Source organism: Phalangium opilio, unplaced genomic scaffold (genome assembly GCF_054372755.1).
Source record: "Phalangium opilio isolate 3A_F unplaced genomic scaffold, DU_Popi_V2 ptg001170l_1, whole genome shotgun sequence".
Classification (NCBI taxonomy): domain Eukaryota; kingdom Metazoa; phylum Arthropoda; class Arachnida; order Opiliones; family Phalangiidae; genus Phalangium; species Phalangium opilio.
In genome coordinates this window covers 7,630,133-7,652,800 of record NW_028324255.1, presented here as the reverse complement: position 1 = coordinate 7,652,800, position 22,668 = coordinate 7,630,133, and the positions used below count along the sequence as shown (strand labels likewise).

The window sequence follows — 22,668 nt, the reverse complement described above, 5'->3', positions numbered from 1 at the left end:
CCGACCCCACAGATTAAGAGGTACCCCACCCCACATCACCCCCGACATTTTAGAGATAAAACTAAACGTTAAAAACTCGAGGTTTCTATCAAGTCTCTATGGCACAGTGGTAGAATGTCTTCCTACTGCGTGAGCGACCCGGGTTTGATTCCCGGCTGCGATCTGGAAAAATTTTAATTAAAATTAAATCTCTAACCGAGCCATAAAGTTACCCCTATGGGAGGGTTGTGGTAATATAGAGTTCCTTTTAAGCTAAAACATAACGATAACGAAAGCGAAAACTCTGACCACAACAACTATTACTACTACTACGGCTCGGGTCAAACTAAGGGCCTCGTCGTATACTACGATGCGGCTAAAAAAAGAGAAAAGAAATAAAGCTAGATTCCCACTCGACGGAAAACACGACGGAAACCCGGCAGAAAGGGGTTTGACTGAAAAATCTTTACGCCGAGCCCGACGGAATTACCGTTCTGTCGGGCGTAAGTTGTGTTCTATTTTTTCGGTCGTGTTCGGCGTTACGCCAGTGTCTCAGCCAATGAAATTATCCCACTGACAACGTCATAAATTTCAAGAGCGCATGCATACGCGAGATCGATTGATAGCCGCCATCTTTTTGTGGTTGACCAAGGCTTATCGGAAACACGCCACCAAGAAAGAACAAGACGGCCCAAGGGCTCGTAATAGTAGCCATATCGTACGAGTGAATAGCCCCTCTATACCCTACCCTAATGAGTGGATAACCCCTCTATACCCTACCCTAATGAGTGGATAACCCCTCTATACCTTACCCTAATGAGTGAATAGCGCTATCTTTTACAATGCTTAAATGATTTACCGTGCATAAAATCAGAGTGAATAGCCCCTCGATTCCCCACTCTAAACAGTGATTAAATTATAACCGTATAAATTTACTTATGCTGTAATTCTAATATTCCGGCGAATCGAAGAACAGATAGTTTTTAGTGATAATCCCCTCGATGAGTTTACAACATAGACTTATGCCGAAGCACACTTATCGCATCTTATAAATTTCTAACAAGGACTTATGCCCAGAAACTTTTGAAAGAGAAAGTTTAGTTATAGTGATTACGCATTTTAGTGATTATCCCCTCGAATTACCATTAGCACTGCTAAAATGATCAAACGCATAACGCTCATTTAACACTATGTTAGCTCTATCTAAACCCACATTTGAATTAACCGCCAAAACGTTCCAGTCAAACATAACATAGATGACGATAGCTACCGAAAGAGAACGAAACACATGAGGAGCGCGGTAGAAAAATCGTTATCTATTTAATTAGCACATACATAAAAAGAAAATAAATATAAAAACCCCAAACATACAAATTCATAAGTATTCGACCCCACAGATAAAAATTCAAAAGTTTCCGACCCCACAGATTAAGGGTGGTCGCCCATTTCCGCACAGTTTTAATTTTCACACCTTAAAAACCTATAGCCCGTTTCCGCGCACTTTTTCATAACCCATTTCCGCACAGTTTGCAAAAATAGAAAAATAAATATTTCTAGTTGATTACATTTTAAAAACCTTAAACTTATGTTGCTTGCCCATTGGTCCGAAAAGAGCCAAAATGTGAGGTTTTATGACTGCTCTTTAACGACAGATATATTTTTAATGCTCCTTTTACTTCTTTTTTTAACAAAATCACACTTGGTTTAATGCTTACGTCTATCATTACACTTTTCTATATCGATAGTGATATTGTAATGGTCAAATCACAAGTATAATAGCATGCCCCTATTGTAGCGTAAACTAACCTAACCTAACCGAACCGAGCCCTATCTAACCTAACCGAGCCCTATCTAACCTAACCGAGCCCTATCTAACCTAACCGAACCGAGCCCTATCTAACCTAACCGAACCGAACCAAACCAAACCTAACCTAACCTGACCTAACCCCAACGGAACCAAACCTAACCTTAAACTATATCTATAGTGAAATTGAAATGGTCAAATCACAAGTTTAATAGCATGCCCCTATTGTAGCATAGCCAAACCTAACATAACCCTAAACTATATCTATAGTGAAATTGCAATGGTCAAATCTAAAGTTTAAAAGCATGCCCCTATTGTAGCATAACCAAACCTAACCTATCGAACCTAACCCTAAATGAACCGAACCTAACCTAATCAACAAGAAAATAAAAAATGTTTTATTTGCAAACGATGCGGAAATGGGCTATGGTAAAAAATGGTGAACTAAAATTTCAATGTGAAAACAGTGCGGAAATGGGCCATAAAAAGTGTGCGGAATTGGGCTATGATTCTCGAAAAATGTGCGGAAATGGGCATCCTCGAGATTAAGAGGTACCCCACCCCATATCACCCCGACATTTTAGAGATAAAAATAAATAATAAAAAACTCGGAGTTTCTATCAAGTCTCTATGGTTTAGTGGTTAGAACGTTTGTCTACTACGCCAGCGACCCGGGTTCGATTCCCGGGTCTGACCTGAAAAAATTTTAATTATAATTAAATCTCTAACCGAGCCCAGTAACCCCTATGGGTGGGTTGTGGTAATATAAAGTTCCTTTTAAGCTAAAATCTGACGATAACGAAGCGACAACCCCGGCCACTACTACTACTACTACTACTACTACTACTACGACGGCTCGGGTCAAACTAAGAGCCTATCGTATACTACGATATGGCTAAAAATTAAACTAACGGAAGTAAAAAGAGAAAAGATGTTAATAAGGAAGACTTTACAGAGGAGGTTTGAAAATATCCCTTCTTGTACGATCTAAGCGACAAGGGGACAAAGATACCAATTAAGAGTGTGAAGTAGATGCTGTAGAAACAACTCCAATTTGTCACGTGACCCAAAAAGATCAACCGCCAAACTGAAAATTCAGTCGTAGTGTGAACGGTCTACCGCCGTACGCCGGCGTAAGTTAAAATTTCTACCGTTGGCTGTGTGATTTCCGCCGGGTTTTTTTCGGTCAAATGGGAATCTAGCTTTATAGTTTTCACGAGAATGACAAATTTAATTCAATCCCGCAATAAATTTGTATTTAAATTTACTTAGGTCGCGTATCAATTCTCGGTGGAGCCATACGGTTATAATCTAATCTTGAACAACCAAAGGCAAATAGAAATATCATAATGTGAGGCAGTAAGAACAGCTTAGGCGATGCGTGATGCGTGTTACCTCTGAGCCAAGAAAAAGAACTGTTATACTAGGAAAACGCGGTGAACCCAATTACACATGTTTACTAGAACACAAAGACACATTGTTCTCATCAGCAATTTGAAAAATATAACGTCTTAAAGTAAAACACTGATTGGTTGACCAAAGAAGAAATAGGAGCGAAAGCCAAATGTAGCATCATGAATTTATTCATTTAACATGAATATATATCTGCATTGACTAGTTAAACTACATATTCGGGGATGGGAGGGGCTTAGTTTGCGTGACGTCAGAGAATTTCCGGCGGTTTGTTTTTAAAGCTAAAGCTCTTGTCATGCGAAAGGCTAATTATGCTTATAAATTTATCAACTACCGCATTAATCAGCAGAAAAAAATCAGCATCATCAATTCTCACGATTTCAAATGTCAGTAGTTTATTTTCAAACGTTACATTTATTTTCTTAATGGCCAAGGCTTAGCACTTTACCAGCAGTTTTCAGTTTCAGGAAAAACATTGCAGGCACTTATTATAATTTCCTTTAAAAGATCAATATCACCTTCGGGCATCGTGTTGAGATATTTATTCACGTATCGGCGATCATTTTTAATATTCAGTTGACGCAGTTTGGTAAACCTATCTGAAGATTGTATCCCTCATACAGTTTTGTTAAACTGGTCGTCTGCTGTTCGAACTTCCAGGTGTCTCTATTTTGATTGGCTACCGCGATGACGTTAAACGCGTATGTAATAGAAAGATCCCTCCCATCCCTGAATAACATGATAGAAAGGCTAATGATACACATATAAATTCATGTTAATAAATAAATTCATGATAGCATCATATACATTTTACCAAGAAATTATATCAGTATCTCAGAGAGAAGGTATTCGCCGGGCGCCATAGTCCCTGTCCCCCTTTCAAAATCCAAGGGGGGACGTAAAAGGAGGCGCCGGGCTATTTGGCCTCTCCTCAGTCGGAAAATATGACTGTAATTTTCGTCTCTCGCGTCGTCTCGCTGACGTGAGTTTTCGAGAACCAATGAGATGCTGGTTGTAATTTAGAGACGGGGATTGACTCCGGACAGGCTACGTTTGGACTGGAGATAATGCTGGAAATCTGGCCAATTTATACCTTCTCTCTGAGATACTAGATATAACTTCTTGATCAGACTGAGCACTTTGACAGACTTTCTTCAACAGTGGTGCCTTTCTCACTTTCTCTTATTTTCCATTTGCGTTTGGTATAACCCATCCAGCTTTGCTTCGCACTCTGTTTTTCCATTAAAGTTATTATAGATAAGAAATAAACTAAACAATAGAACCGTGATAATATCGAAATAAAGTCAATTGTAATTCAAAATTATCTAACCTTGAAAATATTATGATATAATATGAAGAATGACCTAGGATATACGTAGAGAGTTCACAGTCGGTAAGAAAAGGTTCCAGATTTCACGATGCTCTTGCCATCATCATCTGCCCTCCTTGTGGGCGCGATAATTTCTGCTATTTCATATTACAATGTAAGGAAAGAGCATCATATTACACCAAGAGTAGTGGATACTTTTAAAAATGATTACGATTACATCGTTGGTAAGTGTTTTTGATTTCTATTCCACTTTTGCACACATTTGCAATGTAGCGAGACGTTAGCGACAATTGACGAAATTCGAAGACAAGGATAGGTTACTCGCTACATTCTGAAGTACATCGCCTAGTCGCCTTTCTCTGTTCTGTGACGGTCTTTACTATGATCAAAAGTGGATGAGAGGAAAAGTATGAAAATGGCCAAAAGTCGCGAGTCATCAGAGTTTCGCCGTAGTTGACCGTTTTATTGGCGTAGCTATACTGGGCCTGTTCACTCCCTTAAAATAGCTCTTGTGTTAATTCGTGGTTACGCGGTTATCGTCGTCTGCTATTGTGTATTCTCGGTAATTTAGCTATAGCGCGAGCAGCTTGCGTCGTGATGCGCGTGATCGAGTGGGCTATGGTTAAACCAAGGAGCATAAATGTCTGAACTACTTTCAGTCGCGAGTCCATCAGTCACTAGTAAACTAAATAGTTATTGGCGAAACTTTGATGTCCGCGTTTTTTAACACAGGCTCTAAGGCCATTGTCATACGTTCCCTCTCATCCACATTTGCTACGATCATGAGTTAATAATATGTTAGCTCCCTATAAGTTACTCAGGCAATTCATTTTTATGCTCCAGCGTTTTCTCCCGCGCCGCCGGCTTCCCAACTATATGCGACGCTCTGCGGCCGCCACATGAACGACAATCTTATTTACTCTTCCTTCCGGTTTTTCCCCGGAAGCGCGTGTAGTGGAAGCTATCCAATGATATCGGAGCTATTTAAGCAGCCGAATATTTCGCTCAGTAGGCTCGGTTAAGAAAGCAGTTTAGAGATCCATCAGAGGATTGGATTGAGCTCAGTCGTATAATTTTCTGGTTTCAAGTCACAATAACAACTCTTATCTTTAGCATTCTTTATCAATATCGGCAAATTGCATTGAGTTCCTGCATTTTTTTTTGTCTCAGTACCGACTCAAACGCCATGATTTAATGGTAAATTGTTAAAACATAAACATTCACGACTAAAACACTCCCTTGGTGAAAAAGCAGACGACGACTCGAGGTCGAGGAGCCCTACCAGCGGGATTTTTTTTTTTCGACAAGAGAGAGCGCAACATTCGGATTTTTTTCCAGCGCGGGCGAATTGAGAAGAAATCGCTGGATCATCCCCCTTTCCCCCTTCACCCCCTTTCCCACTTCACCCCCCTTTCACCCCTTTCCCACTTCATCCCCCTTTCACCCTTCATTCCCCCTTCACCCCCCTTTCTCCCCCTTTCCCCCTTCATTCCCCCTTCATCCCCCTTCATACCCCTATCCCCCTTTCACCCTTTTCCCCTTCATCCCCCTTTCCCCCTTCATCCCCCTAAGGAGCCTGAGTAACTTATAGGGAGCTAACATATTATTAACTCATGCTATGATTAAGTGAAAGCGCGTGCAATGTTTGCTTACGAAGTTGTCCAATTAATATAAATTAACTTACTGTTTTAATTTAATTTTAGTCGGTGCGGGGTCAGCCGGGGCAACTGTAGCCAGCAGATTATCCGAAGATCGTGATGTTAAAGTTCTCTTAATTGAAGCCGGAGGACAACCTAATGTTCAAGCAGAGATACCATTGCTATCATTGGAAATTCTACGTTCACATCTAGACTGGGATTACAGCAGCGTTCCCCAAGAAAACAGTTGTTTGGGACAAAAGGAAAAGGTAATTTTTCACCTTAATGATATATTTACTGGAGGGATATTGTAGACCGGCCCTTCTTAAGCTTTCGCAGTCTGCGGATCCCTTCTACTGTTAAGTAGTGGGGTGGCGTAGCGGTTAGCGCTGTCGCCTCGCAGCAAGAGGATCCCGGGTTCGATCCCGGACTGTGGCACCGGGTGAAAATCTGGGAACAAATCCTTCTGCGTAGAGTTTGCAAGTTCTCTCCCCGCTTGTTAAAGGAACTTTCCTCCGTGGTCTAACCCGGTTTATCCTTTCCATCAAAACTTGCAGAGGTTAACGGTAATAGTTAGTATAGGGCGCTGTAGGTTAGCTGTGGCATAGGGGCTAGCCACCATCCCTCTATGCATTGTAAAGGGACCCACCTGTAAACAAGCCACAGGCTTAGTGTGGACACATCCCTTAATAGACCAAGCTTAGATTAAGTCCTTCTTTATCATTGAAGAAAATTAACCAATGAGATGCCGGTGGATTTTAGAAGGATAATTTAGAGGAATTAAAACGTTCATGATTATGATGGCGCTACCTGATTTGGGTGTTCTTCAAGGGAAACGTATCCTACAGGGCAATAAGAAAGACTTTTAACCAACACTATGGAACGCCGTTATTTTGGAAAAGGTGGCAGCTAATTAGTAGGAGAATATCTTGAAAAAGGTGGCAGCTAATTAGTAGGAGAATATCTTGAAAAAGGTGGCAGCTAATTAATAAGAGAATATTTAGGAAAAGGTGGAAACTAATTAATAAGAGAATATTTAGGAAAAGGTGGAAACTAATTAATAAGAAAATATTTAGGAAAAGGTGGCAGCTAATTAATAGGAGAATATCTTGGAAAAGGTGGCAGCTAATTAATAAGAGAGGTTTAGGAAAAGGTGGAAACTAATTAATAGGAGAATATTTAGGAAAAGGTGGCAACTAATTAATAGGAGAATATTTAGGAAAAGGTGGCAACTAATTAAAAGCATGATAATTTGGAAAAGGTGGCAGTTAATTAATAGGAGAATATTTTGGAAAAGGTGGCAACTAATTAATAGGAGAATATTTTGGAAAAGGTGGCAACTAATTAATAGCAGGATAATTTGGAAAAGGTGGCAACTAATTAATAGGAGAATATTTTGGAAAAGGTGGCAACTAATTAATAGGAGGATAATTTGGAAAAGGTGGCAACTAATTAATAGGAGAATATTTTGGAAAAAGTGGCAACGAATTATTGGGACCATTGTTTTGGAAAAGGTGGCAACTAATTAGGTAACCAAATAATCACGATACCAAATAGTCCCGAGACCGTAAAATCACGATACCAAATAGTACCGAGATTAAATCGGCGAGACCATATTTCCTGTTCCGCTCTACGTTGTTTATATTTGACTTTGACACAACTGAAAGGACAGGAAATACCTGTTCAGAAAGGGCTCCAACTTGTAGAGGACTGAAGAAAATATACTAACAGGGGTCATTTATTTTATAGCTCATGCAATCAGGGCAGATGTGTATAGGAAGCTGCCAAAGAGGTGTGGCTTAAAATGGCTCCTCCCCTTTCCACCAAAATGGCGGCTACTTCACAGAGTGAAAGGCTTGTGGGGGAAGGCTCCTGATTGGCTAAGTGAGGGTCTGACGCTTAGTAGGGGAGATTTTCATCCCTTTGCCCACAACCTATATTCGATACAGAATTAAACTGAAAATTACATCAGCATTTAGAGATAATCTTTATTCTTGTCAAATTATTAGAGATGTTTCTACCCAAGAGGCAAAATGTTGGGTGGATCTTCGGGTCTGAATTCAATGCAGTACGTTAGAGGGAACAGCAAAGATTACGACTTGTGGGCGGAACTGGGCGCTCAAGGGTGGTCTTGGAAAGAGGTTTTGCCTTATTTCATCAAATCCGAAGGAATCCAAGCTGAACCCGAAAACATCGATAAAGAATATCATGGACGTGATGGTCCATTGACCGTCAACGTTTCGCCGTTCAAGAGTGTTATTGGCGATGCATTTTTCGAAGCAGGGTCCATTCTTGGCTATAAAGAGTCAGACGTTAACGGCCGAAACCAAACAGGTAATTACAAAATGGAAAAGAAATACATTTAACCGTCAGTTTTAATATTGATAATCTATATCATTGTTGTGTCCTAAATATGTTCAAACCAGATTAAATTACCAGTCGTCGCAGATCTAGCTTAATTACCTGTCGTCGGCAATCTAGCTTAATTACCAGTCGTCGGCAATCTAGCTTAATTACCAGTCGTCGGCAATCTAGCTTAATTACCAGTCGTCGTTAATCTGGCTTAATTTCCAGTCGTCGGTAATCTAGCTTAATTACCAGTCGTCGTTAATCTAGCTTAATTTCCAGTCGTCGGTAATCTAGCTTAATTTCCAGTCGTCGGTAATCTAGCTTAATTTCCAGTCGTAGGTAATCTAGCTTAATTACCAGTCGTAGATAATCTAGCTTAATTACCAGTCGTAGGTTATCTAGCTTAATTACCAGTCGTAGGTTATCTTGTTAACTTATTATATGTGTGTGGGGTCCTTTTCCAACTTAACTTGTTAGCTAACACAAGCTTAGGTTGTCTTGTCTTTTTAGCACTACGAAAATTGGACCAAATAGCCTTAACCATGCTAACATCATAAACTGACTATTATCCATGCTAAAATATCGCAGATTGGGGTAGTTTTGAAAATATGAAATTAAACATACTTAAACTTAAATCTAATTAATGAAAATTGGAAAGCGGAAAATCTAAATACCAGGCTTTCGTTTAAAACCGTTTTCAAGTCGAACAAACGAATAGTTATTGCATTACGGCTACCACAAAATGGTTATCTGTAAAATATTTTCCCATGTTATTTCCATGGGAAAATTTGAGGTTTTCGTCAAAATCACTGATTATTTTTATGGAAATGAAAACCACCCTTAGCAACTCTATTTTTATAAAATAAACTATTAAATGAATCTTTTTGAAATTTTAACCACTTATTCAGGGTCCGAATTGTAGTTCTGTCGAATTTTTTCAAAGCAGTTAATACAATACAAAAAAAGTTATATCCAATCAAAAAACCATCCTTATACATTAAAGTCAGTATGAAGTCTTATCTAAGAGAGCTACCGCTCTCATAGAATATATTAGTTTTTTGCCAAATCCCTAGTAGATGAGATGGTTTAAACTCTTGAATGCGATGACACATCTTCGGTGCTGGTCCATACCAAATCGAAGTGTTAACAAAAGCCAATTTTTTATTCTGTATTTCCCATAATAAATGTGCTCGCCCCATAATGGTGAAGATCCGTTAGTGATAAATTGGGGCTACGGGCAAGCCCCAAAATTGTCTATTGAGATAGCGCTAGTGGTATCTTTAGATTAAAGGGTTAGAGTTAAACTCGCTCATCCAGACGCGATTACACGCGATTTTAAAGTTAGAAAAAAGTCTTGCCTGTCTTTAAACCTTGAATATGTAGTTTAACCAGAAGGGAATAAGAGAGAAGGGACACACTTTATATCTCCATAATGCTTTACACCAGGAATGTATGGAGGGGCTGGAATAGCTAAGGGGGCTCTCGTTGTACCCTTGATGGTGGAAACATAAGGCGAGTCCTTTTTTTTTTAGAAGTGTAGCTCCACCCCCTACGTCTGTTTAGCTGTCTACCGAAGGCGAAAAATGTCATGACTCGTTAAAAATGGCATGGAAGAAGTGACCTTTTAGATTTTTTAAAGTTAAATGTTCGCGTTCATATTCGATTCTCTCAGCCTAGGCAGAGGACCTAGGGTAGAGGGTGGAGAATTATAGCAAATAAGTTTTTCTCTGGCAGCCAATGAATGAATGAAAATAATTTAAGTGGTAAATACGATTTTTACGTCAGGCTATTACGTCACTAGCGTAAATTAAGCCACGCCAGCTGTTTCCAAGATCATTTCGTGCCGATTAGGATTTGACCTTAGCCATTCCAACCCCTCCATACATTCCTGTTTACACTCGTAACAACAGTCTTACTAACCTCAAATCAACTACCCTTCACTGATTGGCTATCTAACTTCTGCCTAAGCTGTGACGTCACATAAGAAGGTGACGTCTCGGTTGACGAATAAAAAGTAGTTTTGCTTACAACTTTACATTGAAGGAGATAAAAATGGACGAAACATGGACAGCCCTAAGCCTTTGGAGAATGAAAATCTAGCAGACAAATAGGCCGCCTGATACCGCGGAGAACTTAAAGAACTATTTTTGCAGTAAATTGGTTAAAAGCTGTGATCTTGCCCAAAGTTTTCGCGGTTTTCTTGAGGTTGGTCGGACTCTCGTTACCAAAGCAGGCTCTAATGTCTCCCTTCTCTCTTATTCCCTTCTGGTTATAATCTAATTGTAATTTAATAACTTAATTAAGACGCTTCTGAATTAATTTGCACTATTTTACAAATCGAATGTTCAGGTTTTTCTCGGATCCAAATGAATGTCAGAAACGGGCTGCGGTGCAGCACATCCGCCGCATATTTGGGACCCGCGAGTCAAAGCAAAAACTTCGATGTTCTGACAAACGCTCACGTAACCAAGATAGTTCTTGACTCGGATAAACGAGCTACCGGAGTGGAATTTGACTACAAGGGTCAGAGATCCATCGTCTACGCCAAGCGTGAAATAATTTTGTCTGCCGGTGCCATAAATACCCCTCAACTGCTCATGCTCTCTGGAATTGGACCTAAGGAGGAACTTGACGCGCTCAATGTAAGTTGAAGTTCACAATTGGCATCGTTTGTCAGTGGTTGACAGATATGAAAGCAGAATGAAATTTCCCGAAAAAATTATTTTATCGGCTTATATTTGACTAGCTGTTACCCGCGGCGTCGCTGGCGTATAATAAGAACTTCCATCAAAATGATACAAAGAATGGGCAGATTTAACTGATGACCAATTTTATAGCGAAGGCCCTCGGCATTGCCCGTCAGCCCCTAGGGATGCATTTTTTCGATTACTTTTCACGCGGACATTATTCCATAAAGAAGGGTTTTTAAATTTCTGGCCGCCATTTAAAAAGATGGCGACAAATCGAACCCGAAAGACCATTCAGCCCGTCTATAGGTTAAAGGAAACCAGTGTACTTAATATATGCGAAATCGGTTGAAACGCGCGGACGTTGTTGCATAGAAAAGATTTTTTACATTTCTGGGCGCCATTTTTTAAGATGGCGACTGATTGGAAAAACCTTTCTTAGTACGCGCCTACTACTTATGAGTAACGTTCCTGCAAATTTTCAGCCTTCTAAGGCAAGCGGTTTGGGCTGGGCGTTGATTATCAGTCAGCCTGTCAGTCAGTCAGTCAGTCAGTCAGTCAGGACTTTGATTTATATAGATATAGATAAAATAACAACAGTAAAAAGTCGAAGGTGGTTAGTTGACTCTTGGGTATCGTCATGAGTAAATAATATGTTAGCTCCCTATAAGTTAGTCAGGCTCCATAGGCGTAATGTATCCAGCGATTTCTTCTCATTTCGCCCGCGCGGGAAAAACATCCGAATGTTGCGCTCTCTCTTGTCGAAAAAGAATCTCGCTCGTACGGCTCCTCGACCTCGAGTCGTCGGCTGATTTTTCACCAAGGGAGTGTTTTAGTCGTGAATGTTTATGTTTTAACAATTTAACAGTTAATCATGGCGTTTTTGTCAGTACTGAGACAAAAAATGCAGGAACTCAATGCAATTTGCCGAAATTGATAAAGAATTCTAAACATAAGAGTTGTTATTGTGACTTGACACCATAAAATTATACAACTGAGCTAAATCCAATCCATTGATCTCTTTTTCTGACTGTTTTTTAACCGAGGCTACTGAGCGAAATATTCGGCTGCTTAAATAGCTCCGATATCATTGGCTAGCTTCCGGGGAAAAACCGGAAGGAAGAGTAAATAAGATTGTCGTTCATGTGGCGGCCGCAGAGCGTCGCATATAGTTGGGAAGCCGGCGGCGCGGGAGAAAACGCTGGAGCATAAAAATGAATTGCCTGAGTGACTTATAGGGAGCTAACATATTATTAACTCATGTTGAAGGTCATAGACAATTAATAAAAACTGTCATTGTAGACAAAGACGGGAAAGTGTAAAAGATAAGTGTAGAAAATGAATTGCCAGAAGTAACAGATATTAAAATTTTTACTTTTGAAGACATGATCATAAAACATCGATTATTTTAAAAAATTCTTATCTTAGTTTTTTTCACCAAATTTTCATTAAACTCAATATATTTTTCTACATTATTTACACAAGCATTTTGCTCTATATAATAGTTCCTGAAAAAAAATGGTATCTACAAGTTTTTTGATACTAGGTTTTAGTTCAAATACTCCAATTTTTATATTTTATAATTGGAAATATTGTCAAGCAGAAAATTACAAAGGCCGTTTGACTGTGATGTAGTTATTAATGTTCAAAAGATATTTTGGGACCTATACATCACGTTAATTTTGATACTTTTAAAACTTTCAAAATAACGACTACGATTTTCACACAGTTTTTTTTTCAACCATTTTCTGACTATTTTATTCTCCTTATAGGACCGAATACTCAAAACTCATTGTAAATTTTTGGTATAAAAAAAATGTACACGCGTACTGGTTTTGAAATGATGCACATGTTTCGTGACAAAATATTTTGACTAATGTTTGTGAAAAAAACTAAGATAAGAATTTTTTAAAATAATCGATGTTTTATGATCATGTCTTCAAAAGTAAAAATTTTAATATCTGTTACTTCTGGCAATTCATTTTCTACACTTATCTTTTACACTTTCCCGTCTTTGTCTACAATGACAGTTTTTATTAATATCTGTCACTTCAGTCTTAATATTAATTCAAATTCAGAAACCTTAGGAGAGTAAAAGTATTAGGGCATTGTGGATACATTAGTTAACGCGTTTGAACTAACCAACCATCTATTATAAAACTGTCTTTCCTGACTGCTTGACTTGACAATGAACGTCCGATCAAACTCAAATTGCTTTCCCGTCATTTTCACATACAAATACAGAGGAAGCTGTACATAGTTATACCATAAAAAGATTCCGTACACCTGAGCACCAACACATGTCATATACTTATCAAGTTCAATTACCAGTCATCTGTAATCTAGCTTAATTACCAGTCGTCGGTATTCTAGCTTTATTACCAGTCGTCGGTAATCTAGCTTAATTACCGGTCGTCGGTAATCTAGCTTAACTACCGGTCGTCGGTAATCTAGCTTAATTACCGGTCGTCGGTATTTTAGCTTAATTACAGGTCGTCAGTAATCTAGCTTAATTACCGGTCGTCGGTAATCTAGCTTAATTACCGGTCGTCGGTAATCTAGCTTAATTTCCAGTCGTCGGTAATGTAGCTTAATTTCCAGTCGTCGGTAATGTAGCTTAATTTCCAGTCGTCGGTAATGTAGCTTAATTTCCAGTCGTCGGTAATCTAGCTTAATTTCCAGTCGTCGGTAATGTAGCTTAATTTCCAGTCGTCGGTAATCTAGCTTAATTACCAGTCGTCGGTAATGTAGCTTAATTACCAGTCGTCGGTAATCTAGCTTAATTACCTGCCATCGGTAATCTAGCTTAATTACTTGTCATCGGTAATCTGGCTTAATTACTTTTCATCGGTAATCTAGCTTAATTACCTGCCATCGGTAATCTAGCTTAATTACCTGTCATCGGTATTCTAGCTTAATTACCTGCCATCGGTATTCTAGCTTAATTACCAGTCGTCGCTGATCTAGCTTAATTACCAGTCGTCGGTATTCTAGCTTAATTACCTGCCATCGGTATCCTAGCTTAATTACCAGTCGTCGGTAATCTAGCTTAATTACCAGTCATCGGTAATCTAGCTTAATTACCAGTCGTCGGTAATCTAGCTTAATTACCAGTCGTCGGTAATCTAGCTTAATTACCAGTCGTCGGTAATCTAGCTTAATTACCGGTCGTCGGTAATCTAGCTTAATTACCGGTCGTCGGTAATCTAGCTTAATTACCGGTCGTCGGTAATCTAGCTTAATTACCGGTCGTCGGTAATCTAGCTTAATTACCGGTCGTCGGTAATCTGGCTTAATTACCGGTCGTCGGTAATCTAGCTTAATTACCGGTCGTCGGTAATCTAGCTTAATTACCAGTCGTCGGTAATCTAGCTTAATTACCAGTCGTCGGTAATCTAGCGTAATTACCAGTCGTCGGTAATCTAGCTTAATTTCCAGTAGTCGGTAATCTAGCTTAATTTCCAGTCGTAGGTAATCTAGCTTAATTTCCAGTCGTAGGTAATCTAGCTTAATTTCCAGTCGTAGGTGATCTAGCTTAATTACCAGTCGTAGGTTATCTTGTTAACTTAATATACATGTGTGGGGTCCTTTTCCAACTTAACTTGTTAGCTAACACAAGCTTAGGTTCTCTTGTTTTTTTACCACTACGAAAATTGGACCAAATAGCCTTAACCGTGCTAACATAATAAACTGACTATTATCCATGCTTAAATAACGCAGATTGGGGTAATTTTGAAAATTTAAAATTAAACATACTTAAACTTAAAATTAATCAATGAAAGCTGGAAAGCACAAATACTAAATATGAGGCTTTCGTTTAAAACAGTTTTCAAATCAAACAAACGTATAGTTATATCATGACGGCTACAACAAAATGGTTATTTGTAAAATATTTTCCCATGTTATTTCTATGGGAAAATTTCGAGGTTTTCGTCAAAATCTATGATTATTTTTATGGAAATGAAAACCACCCTTAGCAACTTTATTTTTTATAAAATAAACTATTAAATGGATCTCTTTGAAATTTCAACCACATATTTAGGGCCCGAATTGTAGTTCTGTGGAATTTTTTCAAAGCAGTTAATACGATACAAAAAAAGTTATATCCAATCAAAAAACCATCCTTATACATTAAAGTCAGTATGAAGTCTTATCTAAGAGAGCTACCGCTCTCATAGAATACTTCCCGAAACGCTTCCATAAGGTTTTTATATAAATTTGCGGTATAAGGCGCTAAGTTGATACTTTATTGAACGAAACAATTACCACCAATTAACGACCGCTAAGGTAAAAGCGCACAGGCACTTAAAATAATAGTTTTCTATTGTTTATCTTCAGTTCGCTAAACCACATTGCAGGGCTTTCAGTTCACTAGCACCCTTCCAACTTTTGCCACAGCGGGGATTCAAAAATCGGAACGATCGCCCTATTGGTCGTCTCGATGCTCGCTTTTCATTTCGCTAACACCCTTTTCGTTGGAAGTCGGCCTTTTAGAGAACTGTGGTTTACAAAGATGGGTTCAGCAGAACTGTCAGCCCGTACTAGACCAATTATTTAACCCATGAGCAAGGATATCCGTCTGTAATGGTACCGTCATTGCGCGTGTTCTTTTACTGCCCCTAAGATTCGACGACACGTAGTGGCAATAAATAGAAGCTTGTGTTGTAGGAACTTACTTTAAAGCAAGCAATGGTGTGATGAAGTTATTGCGCTTTATCTTTCGTCATACTCTTGAGGCATCTTACAATGCCAAAATAACGTCGATGAAATCTACTGCTAGTCAGTCAGGTATCAGCTGAGAAGAGTTTGTAGTCTTGGTAACTTTAATGGGGCTGGCCGGAGCTGTTGGGATGAAGGTGGGTCAAACTGTTGGTTAGCATATTGCTTACCCGCCATTCCTTATGGCCAAAGAGCTGGGTGTTTTCCCACTGAACTAAGGGCGGTCTCCCCCCAACAGCGCCGGTGAGCCCCTTTAATTCAAGCGAAAAGAAGTGGAGTAACATGGGTTAAGAAATTCCAAAGGAGTTTTTGTTTATTTGATAAATCCTTGAGTGAGATCAGAAGGGGATAATAGTAGAAGGATGACACTCAGTATCCTCTTAATGCTTTAGTTATGTAACGTCATTCTTCCCAGGCTCCCCCTTTTAGTTTTCTTCCCCGCTCATCAAATTACAAATGGGCATCGCACCGTAAGGTGAATTCTATAATTGTTTGTCACTAAATCCCCAGCAATGAACCCACAAACCTCGTCTTGACGTGGGACAGAAATGCACGAGCGCGTCTTGCCAAATATTTAAACGCTAATAGAGTAATGATGAGGGAACTATTTATCGTGTATGTGATTCGGTTTAGTAACCTTGCTCCAAATGTTAAGGGATGTTGGGAAGAATGACGTTACACTTACCCCGCTTTGTGGTACACTTCTCTCGAAGAGAAGTATTATATACTTCTGGTGAGATCATTTTCTCTTTCGCTACTCGAAGAGTGGGAAATCCTAAAAAATGCCAATTAACGCAACTAGTGTCCCTCTCTATCTTTATCATGGCATTGTATGGTCTACCTCTTTCGAATCGGTTCATCCCTATGAGCTCTTGATACCTAAAATTCTGTATTTACCCTTAATTCTAGAAATTTCCAATCCACGGACCTTATTGGCGATTTTTTTCCAGATCCCTGTTCTGGTAGATTTACCTGGAGTTGGAAAGAACCTCGAGGATCATATCATGGTCACGGCACTCGAGTTTAAAACGAACACTTCCAATGTCGCCACCCCTTATGAAGATGTACTCTCGAATCCTATCAAACTTGAAGAATTTTTAAAGACCGGAAAGGGTACGTGGAAATTCAAACCATAAATTGGATTAGTTATTTAAAATGAGTGGCTCTAAAATTAATACTTTTCTTAACTTATTTACTCGAGGCCTGGAATATTTGGTAACGTTATATAAAGAATAATTTTATCTATAAAGCAAACCGAATTATAATTTAGTAAGACCAGAAGTGAGATGAGACTGCAGAAGTACTGAGCTAACCAAATTCTTCACTCGGCGAAAGTGAATATTTTTGATAATACACCAACGGTTGGCCCTCTGGTAGCGGTTTCTGAGTTTTCCCTCCAAAACGTGAGACGCTCGTGGCGGTAGACGGCCGAACTAGATTCAAGGAGCCGCGTCCGTGTTCCGCCGTTTTAGGTTGAGGGGAAGGGGTAGGAAATGTTTTTGGAACTCGTCCAATTTTTTTTCTCTAGTTTTAGCGGTGGCATAAAATCCTCAAATTTGTTCACTAATGCCAGGATCTACTTTCAATGCTAGAGCCCTTCACTTCTAGTCTCATCTCACTTCTGGTAAGACTCGCAACGGTTTGTTTATTAACGTATTAAACGCCCTTTCTCGTTCAAAGTGGTGTTTAAAAGTGGCAATCCGTCCTAGTTTTAGTTATTCATACAATTTTTTTAAATAAGAAAAAATTATTAATTTTATATTACTGTGTCAATTCTTTAATTAATTATTCCATTTTCATGTTCAGGTGAATTTGTTTCCATTGGTGTTGAGGCGCACGGTTTTATATTCTCTGACCCCAAAGAAGCTAAGAGCGCTTGGCCTGATGTTCAATTATATCTTTTAACTGCTCCAGTATTGTCACAAGGAAGTTTTACTGAAAAGATGTTGAGTCCCGGAGAAAAGGTACTTTACAAATAGCATATTTCATATCCGTGTTGAAGGAAACTTAACGGGGATATCTTTAAGCTAATGGAAATAGGTATTGTTCGCGGTGAAAATGCGAATGACATTTAAGTTATCCTAAATTAGAGGTCTGAGTCTGAAATTTATTACCGATAATTTACGAAATACCGCCGAAAACCATCTTAAATTTACCATGGTAAATTGCCAACTTAGCAAGAAAACAATTGATAAAAAAACAAACTTAATAACAAGTATGACACTTGCAATTTGCGTAATGCTATATTTATTAAATGAGATTTGTCCCATTTTATATATTAAAGTTAACTTCCTCGATAAAGTGGTTTGGAATGATCATTGATTTTCGGTCAGGCAGGACTTTTACTGATCGGGGCTTGAAGTTCCTGTAAATCAATTACATTCTCAAGAAAATCTTGAAGAAAAAAATCTTAAAAAGAATTTGGATTTGAAAATAAATCACGAAATCGTCTGTAAGACTTTAGAAAATCCATAAAACAAGACGGCCCAAGGGCTCGTAATAGTAGCCATATCGTACGAGTGAATAGCCCCTCTATACCCTACTATAATGAGTGGAAAACCCCTCTATACCCTACTATAATGAGTGGAAAACCCCTCTATACCTTACCCTAATGAGTGAATAGCGCTATCTTTTTCAATGCTTAAATGATGTACCGTGCATAAAATCAGAGTGAATAGCCCCTCGATTCCCTACTCTAAACAGTGATAAAATTATAACCGTATAAATTTACTTATGCTGTAATTCTAATACTCCGGCGAATCGAAGAACAGATAGTTTTAGTGATAGTCCCCTCGATGAGTTTACAACATTGACTTATGCCGATGCACACTTATCGCATCTTATAAATTTCTAACAAGGACTTTTGCCCAGAAACTTTTGAAAGAGAAAGTTTAGTTATAGTGATTACGCATTTTAGTGATTATCCCCTCGAATTACCTTTAGCAATGCTAAAATGATCAAATGCATAACGCTCATTTAACACTATGTTAGCTCTATCTAAACCCACATTTGAATTAACCGCCAAAACGTTCCAGTCAAACATAACATAGATGACGATAGCTACCGAACGAGAACGAAACACATGAGGAGCGCGGTAGGAAACGGGGAAATTCGTTATCTATTTAATTAACACATAAATAAAAAGAAAATAAATATAAAAACCCCAAACATACAAATTCATAAGTATCCGACCCCACAGATAAAAATTCAAAAGTATCCGACCCCACAGATTAAGAGGTACCCCACCCCACATCACCCCGACATTTTAGAGGTAAAAATAAATTATAAAAAACTCGGGGTTTCTATCAAGTCTCTATGGTTCGATTACCGGGTCTGACCTGAAAAAATTTAAATTAAAATTGAATCTCTAACCGAGCCCAGTTACCTCTATGGGTGGGTTGTGGTAATATAAAGTTCATTTTAAGCTAAAATCTGACGATAACGAAAGCGAAAACTCCGACCACTACTGTTACTACGGCTCGGGTCAAACTTAGAGCCTATCGTATACTACGATATGGCTAAAAACTGTAAATTTAAGAAAATATGCAAATCTTAACTTCTTAAACACAATTTTAAATCCGGAAAATAATCAATTTTTGCCAAAAACCAGCCATAGTTTTGGATTTTGAAAAGAACGTTTTTAAAAATATTCGTAAATACGATGAAAAATCTTAAAACCCGAGTAGAAATTTGGAAATCTAAAATGTAAACGGATTTAGGTAAAACCGTTAATCCAAATTCTTGAAAAAATCTTTAAATCCCAGAAAAAACCGTGCAAAAGTCAAACTCGATTTTACCAGTGAGCACAAATGGAAAATTTTTAAGCGTATAGACATTTTGTGAGAGAAAATTGCTGAATAAAAACCTCGCCGGTAATCAGGGAGTTTTTTAGTGTCTCATGTAATTTATTACCAGGTTAGGGTGAGACGGATTATAGGCCCCAGTTGGGGGGGGGGCAGACTAGTTCTGTGTAGACAGAGAGAATTTATAATAGGGAGTGGAAGCTCTTGCCTTTGACAGTGCTAAATACAATGTAGCTCAAACAAGTAGGTTGCGACGCTAAAACTGGCCAGGTAAATTTCCGGTCACATAACTCTCCTTTAATTTTAAAGTTTGCCCTCAATCACTGTTGGTTGTACAATTACCCAATAAGGGTTGGCGAATTCGAGTGCGACTGGCGCCATTTGGAGTTATTTTAAGTCAGATGTTTCCCTTTCCCTAAAAAGGTAGTGTCCATCTCCCCTAGACCCTCCCGCAACATTCTAGACCCACCCTAGAGGGAGGGGCCACAAAAAAAGTACCGGAAATAGACCTGGCCAGTTTTGTTGATCACGTGATTTTTGAGCTACATAATATTCCTCAGTTTCACTCCCTATTATAAATTCTCTCTGGTGTAGATCCCATTTAGACATAGAAACTTAATGTTTATAAATTTATGGTATAGATCACTAAAACGCTGGAATTATTTTCCGTTTCAGCTATTGAAAACCTTCCGTTCTTATGGTACTGGAGAAGGGTTTGTTATTAACGTATCACTGATGCGTCCTAAGAGCTGGGGTGCCGTTACTTTAGCATCTTCCAATCCTTATGATGCTCCCTTGATTGACCCTAAGTTTTTTAGTGATCCAGATGACTTACGACGAGTTGCTGCAGGTATTGATTAAAACTTCATCATTTTAATTCTTCCAAACAGCAACAATAATAAAGCAGGTGATTTCTAAAATTGTTCGGGCACAAATTTGGTTATTTTACAATGGCTATGCACATTTCCAAGAGACAGGTTATATCATAAGAAAATAATATACAGCTCCCTATAAGTATGAAACTCTCAATCATGTAAACAGCATTTTCTTCCATTGACATTTGTAAAAAGTTTCTAATGCCACCTATTAAGAGTTTTTGGCGTTAAAAAGATGAAATATTTGTATAGAAAATTTTCAAATTTTATATGGTAATTAAATAGTTAAAGGTCTAGAAGTTATTATTATGGTAATTATAACCGATTAAGTACATATCAAAATTATCATAATATATTAATAGATGGCGCGAGATTTTGACAACCGAGGCTAGCGCCAATACTGGTACGAGGACGTAAGGAGTATCTTGAATCTCTACGGGCGCGGCCATATTTCCCCGGCCCATCGTGCCTTTCGCGGACACCTTAGGTGGCGGAGGCGGTTTCGCCCCCTTTTACTTGTAGTACCGAAACTTCTCCCACGGGGCGTAAAAGCGTGAGCGCGTCAAACTTGGAAGCAAATGCTGTAGCATGAAAATGTACTACGTTTCATACTTATAGGGAGCTATATATTATTTTCTTATGGTTTTATAATAAGTTGTAGGTCTTTGTGATCGCCGTTTTTCTCGCTGAACGCAGTCAAAACTTCACTAAAATCCTGTTTCAAATATCTTAAGCTACAGGTTACCCAGATTGAAATTCATGTTCTTTGCTTGTTTTGTGGTTTTCCTACAAGTTAAAATAAATTGCAAGACAATGGCTTACGACCAAAAAGTCGCCTAATACCAAGTTCCACTTCTTATTTAGTTTCCGTTAGAGTGAAAAACTAAAAAGTCAATCTTCTAGCAATTAAACCCTTATATTTCTAAACTACATGGCATTATACATTCAATCATAAGTTTATAAGATATGTTCCATAAGTGTGTCACTCGTTAATGAGAGCTTGTCATGAAGTGACGTAGGTGAAACGTCATATATTCTCGTAAAGCGACGCCTAGTGAGGCGCTGTCGAAGGCTTAGTACAGACTAAAGAGGAAGATGGACTGCAAAACCGAGTGTAGTCAATTCTCACGTCGTTCTTGAACTAGCACTCATTAAGCCTCTAACATTACGAAGTATGGGTAGTGACATACTTATGGAACATATCTTATAAACTTATGATTCAATTTAGTTCGTAATAATATGCATCATATTCTCAAAATATTTCCATTCCTCATCGCTAAATTTGAAAATTTAGGTTTTGACTACTTTGAGTCCAAAAAATCAAAAGATAACTTTGCGCTTGTGACCAATATGCAGTATTGTTATATGCATAAGCAAGAAAAGCAACAATCAGTATGTCACTGGGTTAAACACTGTTATGCAGGTGTGTTTCCGAGTAGTGTTAGCACCCAACTTACAATTTGTCAAAATGTCAGGCAGTTTCAATTGGTAGAAGCACCAATTATTAACATGGTTCTAGAGTTGGATGGCCCTTGCCCATAACCAGAAGTTTATGACTTCTTATCCTGGGAAGTATTGGACTCTAACCATATCCGGAACCATCTCTGTTAGCCAACTTCTTATTAGGTCTGATCACCGCGCCACCTACGGCGTTTCCCTCATTTTGAGCTGGCAGGCTGATTTGCGCGCCAGCAGCGGGCAAGAAACGAAACGTTAAGGTGTGTCCTGTGGTTTGAGGTAACGAATCAGAAACGGTGACAACAGCTGTTTTAATAGACTAGTAGAAATTCCGGTCAAACTAGTGTGGGGTCCTAGGCCCACGGATTGTAATGGATTTTCAGAGAGTTCTAGACAGACGGCCTTTCAATGATTGGCGCTGAAGAACTTTTGAACACGCCCCACAGTTTGAGTGCCACAGCCTCTCGGCGTGGGATTTTTTCAGTAGATTAGATCGTTTTCCTAGTGGGGAGGAAACTTTCGACCCTCTTTTACGATTGCCATAGGCAATTTTGACTTGCAGGGATGGATACTATATAAAGCCTTAGTGTTCAATACTTCCCAGTCATCAACTT

The 22,668-nt window shown here is 38.7% G+C and overlaps 1 long non-coding RNA gene across 1 annotated transcript in view; it reads left to right on the top strand.

The window, feature by feature from the left end:
* The window catches only part of LOC149584664 (uncharacterized), a 407,519-nt gene that overhangs the window by 294,607 nt on the left and 90,244 nt on the right, over positions 1-22,668 (top strand). The window lies entirely within an intron of this gene.